Below are 5139 nucleotides of genomic sequence, written 5' to 3' on the forward strand. Positions count from 1 at the left end.
CACACACACACACACACACACACACACACACACACACACACACACACTCCATAACAACAAAATAACAGGGACCTTTCAATATTGTTCATTATAACTCTCAACTGTCAAAGGTCTCAATTCCTCAAATAAAATGACTAACAGAATGGATGTGAAAACAGGATTTATCCTTCTTTTTCATCGAGGAAACATACCTTAATATCAAGAACAGAAATCACTTCAAGATAAAAATATAAGCCATGCAAATGGACCTAAGAAGTAAACCAATATTAAAATGTCTATTTTAACATCTGGCAAACTAAACTTCAAACTACTAATCAGAAGAGATGGGAAGTACACTATGTATTCATCAAAGTAAAACTCCATGAAAAAGACATTGCAATTCTTAACATCTATACACCAAACACAAGGACACCCAACTTCATAAAAACAAACAAACAAACAAACAAACAACAACAACAAAGCAAAACACTACTCTAGCTTAAATCACATATTTACTCTCACACATTGGTAGTCGTAGGAATAGAATCAATATAATTTATTGTCTGGAATAAATAAAAATATAAATAAATATACCTTATTCTTCCAGTTTACTGTTTGTGTGGAATTTCCAAGTGTGTGAATGAGTGCGCCTCTGCACATGTGTCTGTTTCTTCTATCTTTTTTCTATTCTATTGCTTCTGCTTGTTATTCGTTTTGTGTTATTGCTATGAGTTAGTGTTTGTTTGACCTCATTTTATTTTATTTTGCTATTAGCTCTTAGAAACCTGTTTATTTTCTAATGAAAGATAGAACAGGGGTAAATCTGAGTGGGAGAGAATGTAGGGAGGAGCCAAGAGGACCAGAGGGAGGGAAAACTGCCTCTACAGGACATATTATATGAGAAAAATATTTTCAATAAAAGAAATTCTTATAATATTCCTACATTGAAACAATTTTACAGTTATATTTTGTGAAACATCTTTTCAGAGTTTTGCTAAATATTTTCCATTTTTCTCATATCACATTATGTACTTTACTAGCTCTAGTTATGCAATAAATGTGAAAATAAATCTTTAGAGCTTGTTATCTAAATTTAAGATTTAAGTTTTTCTCATTTGTTTTAATGCTCTAGCTGATTTTGATTTTTTTTCTTCTGTGTCCTTTCCTTCTCCCTCTTTCCCCCCTCTCTCTTTATTTCTTTTTTCCTCATTCCTCCTCTCTTAATCCATAGTGTGGTTATGAATAAAAAGAAATGCACACCTTCCCTTTGTCACTAGGGAAGCTGAATATGAAGGAAAGCGGCTGTTTCTAACACTTCCATGAGTATGCAGCTACAAACACATTATGTGCTGTATGAGTGTGAAAACATGTGAATCACATAGGAAAATATTTGTCACAACACTTTCAATCGACATATACCTATTCACATCTGGAAGAGCTGAAGATTATTCAGCCAATTCTATGCCTGTGGAAATGAAGACAAAATAACTCATCAAAACTATGCTGACACGTCTTTGTGAAGGTGCATTTATTTGGGAAATTTCAACTACTTTAATTATTTGCCTTATGAATCTAAAACATGCCATTACATTGAAATACCTATGTCAAAGAGCAATAAAATATTTCATCAGTAAACAAAATTAGCAAGATTTGCTATAGCATAATAAGCATTACTATATAACATCATTTTAATAATTATCTATTTTAGTAATCTAAATATACTCATCTCTGTTGAAAGTGCTTAACATCTATTAACTGACCTCACAGTCATGATGAAATACCCTACTGCTCCACTTTCCCCAGTATCAAAAATAACCTTCCAGTAATAATTCCCCTTTCTCCCATAAAGTTCCACTCCTTGCATTTCTCTGAATATTAGGTCCAGATTAAAGCTCACACATCAAACTTTTTGTACTTTATTGCTCATGTTCATGTGATTGAATAGTTACCTTGCATCATTTCTGATATAAGATGCTGACTGTTGTTAAGAGATAGCATCTGTGGACCTCAGTAAAAAGGACTCTCTCCTTTTTACTTTCAACACACACTGGATACATTTATTCCCTTGTACAAGCCACAGGACTTTAGAAATCAATTTCTCCACATTGTTTCAATGTTTAATTTAGAAGATTATTTTAGGATTAAATAAGACAATTGTGTAGTATATATTAAGAATTCAACAAGTGGTGCACAGGATTTCTCAGGTTGCATACTTCATGGGATTTCTCCTTAAAGAGATTTGCCACAAAGCTGTTATGAGTGGTGTGCCAATGGTGAGGTTTTTACACACACACACAGAGTACTGTGAAGCATGTTTGGTTTTTGCTCTTCTTCCTGTTACCAGAATGTAGGTCAGTTTTATGAAAGATCATTTTACAATGATAGATAAAATTTTTGATCATACAAATATTGCTTTTTCCAAAACACTCATAACTTTTACTGCATGCAAAATTTATATCATTAAAGTTTCCTGCAAAGTGTTATTTTTATCAGTAATTGATTTTAAATATTTCCCTGTATCTATTAGATCATGTATTCCCAAGAACTGTTTAAGAAAAATCATCACCAACATTCCAACATGCCTCCCTTTTTGAGAATCCTTTCGTGGCACTCAAAACAGCTGAATGGGAAGTGAATTACCAATTACTGATTCTCTCCTCCCATTTAGGGCAATTTTTTTGTTGTTATTGTTGACAAATATTTTAAGCATTTTAGTTGCCTGTTTCCTCCTGGATTCTGACTTATTTTGAGCTATGTTTTTTGAGAGTTGCACTACTATTTTTACTGAAGCTGTGGCTTCTCCAATATTTTGATAAGAAAATAAGCGTGACAGCAGGCAAAGAGAACTTTGCAAATTAAAAAAGACACAAACACCTTGACTTATAAATCTTACAAAAAAGTTTAAATTCTGATCCCATCAGCTGTATACGATTCCAAGGCATCACTAAAAAATAATACTAAAGAATACTAAAGATACTAAAGATACTAAAAAATAATGATTTATTGATAAAAATAGCAAATTTTGGTTAAACTGTTTCCCTTTCGGCAGAACTGATTGACTGTAACAATAAAGAAGCCCTTTGTCAGTTTTGATTTGTAATTGGAAAAAGAGCGGCAAAGTTGAGTGTGTCCCATTTTATGACCACTTCCCAACCCAGATTAGACTGTAAAGAGCCTTTCCGTATAGCGGTGTTGTTAAAACAGTAAACTAGTGCGCCTACCAGAGCACACAGCAACGGGAAAAAAGACAGATGGCTTATGATGGACCCTTGAAACACCTTAAAGATGCAGGTGTTCAATTTAAAAACGAAACACCAAAACATCTTGCTATCCATGAGCACCAGGACACAACCACACTTACTGAGCTCTGCTTAAGTCAGACAGCACCGTGCCTATGACACCCGGTTATCGGGCTATCCATGGACTATGTCACGCCATCTTCCTGTTCCTGGAAAACACAGACTCAAGCTATGAGGAGAAGCAATACACCATGAGGGACACTTCTGACTGTGACTGAAGCCGGTGGTTGAGTGATAAATTCAAGGTGGGCCTGGATTTTCTCCATCTGCCCTACGTAATTGGCGGGTCACACAAGATCACCCAGCGCAATGCCATCTTTTGCTACCTTGCTTGGAAGCAGTCTCTGTGGGGAGACAGAAGAGAGGATTCGTGTGACGATTTTGGACAGGCAGGCCATGGACAGGCACATGCAGCTTGTGATGGTCTGCTACAGCCCTGAGTTTGAGAAACGAAAGACAGAGTACTTAGAGGGTCCCTCTGAAAAGATGAAGCCCTAATAGGAGTTTCTGGGTAAGCAGCCATGGTTTGCAAGGAACAGGGTCACCTATGGGGATTTCCTTGCTCACGGCCTCTGTGACCACCAGTGTGTATTTGAGCCCAAGTGCTTGGATGCCTTCCCACACCTGAAGGATTTCCTGCCCCATGTTGGGGCGCTGAAGAAGATTGCTGCCCATCTGAAGTCCAGCAGCTTACGTTCAGGCCCCATCTATTTGAAGACGGCCCTGTTGAGTAACAAGTAGTCCGTTAATGCCAGGGTCAAGAGGAGATCTCCCGCTATCTTGCTGGCCATTGGCCTGGACCTCTGTATCACTCTTTCCATTCTCTCCCTACTACCATTCTCCTCTGAAAAGCCCTAGCAAAGACTCCTTTCCACTCAGCCTCTCCCCAAGTCACACCTCTTTTCACTTTAGCTCTCCATTCTTTCACTCCCTTCCTCCCCTTCCTCCCAGTTCTTGCCTTTTCCCTGGATGCTAGTATCCGTCAGCTTGGTGAGGGTGATGAAGAGATGTGCTTGACTCCCGGCACTGTTAGAGAAACCAGTCCTACCTTACATGCAGGAGCCCGTTACCATGTGAGACTGGCCGGTGCTGCCAGAAAAACCAGTTCTCTAGTTTGCAGATCCCGGTCTCCAATACAGGACCAGCCAGCCCTGTCTGATCCTTATTAAAGTCTAAACTAAAAAACAAACCAACCAACCCACTTGCTATCCATTTGTGTAAGGACTTAAATGTTAATATCAATAGAAGCTGACAAGAAATAATTTATTTTTTTTAGAAAATGAATACTTATTCTGGATATTCAGAGAGACAAACAGATTTGATTTTGGTAAGCTCAGTTCTAGTTTTCTTGGGGTATAAAATAATATGTTAAATTACCACTGCCTGCAAAAAATCAGGGTGAGTCATTCACAGGGATACTTACAATATATGTATGTATGTACTCTTATGAGTATTTATTTTTCTTTTCACAAATAAACTTTTAGAACTTGCAAAAATTATAATTTTTTGAGATATTTTTATTACATTATTTATTTTCTTTTTTTATTAGTTACAGTTTATTAACTTTATATCCCAGCTGTATCCCACTTCCTCATTCCCTCGCAACCCCACCCTCCCTCCCTCATATTCTCCCTACCCCTTTCCAAGTCCACTGATAGGGAAAGACCTCCGAAGTAGCATTTTTTTGTTGTTTTGTTTTACAGAAGATGCATTAGAAATAGGATTTGGGATTATATAAAAGTCAATTTCACTTTTCATTTTGAAATTATTTTGTATTTTTTGATGATCTTATAGAAATGGAAATAATAGCTTGTTTCTTATGATAATATAAATCATTATATATTATTTTATGATATATCAT

General features: G+C 36.5%; 1 pseudogene; it reads left to right on the forward strand.

Annotated features, from left to right (window-relative positions):
- Positions 1-4019, forward strand: part of LOC129674148 (glutathione S-transferase Mu 2-like) — a 110922-nt pseudogene extending 106903 nt beyond the window's left edge.
- The last annotated feature ends 1120 nt before the right edge of the window (positions 4020-5139 follow it).

The sequence above is a fragment of the Psammomys obesus genome, unplaced genomic scaffold (assembly GCF_907164565.1).
Source record: "Psammomys obesus unplaced genomic scaffold, mPsaObe1.curated_primary_1811, whole genome shotgun sequence".
Lineage (NCBI taxonomy): Eukaryota > Metazoa > Chordata > Mammalia > Rodentia > Muridae > Psammomys > Psammomys obesus.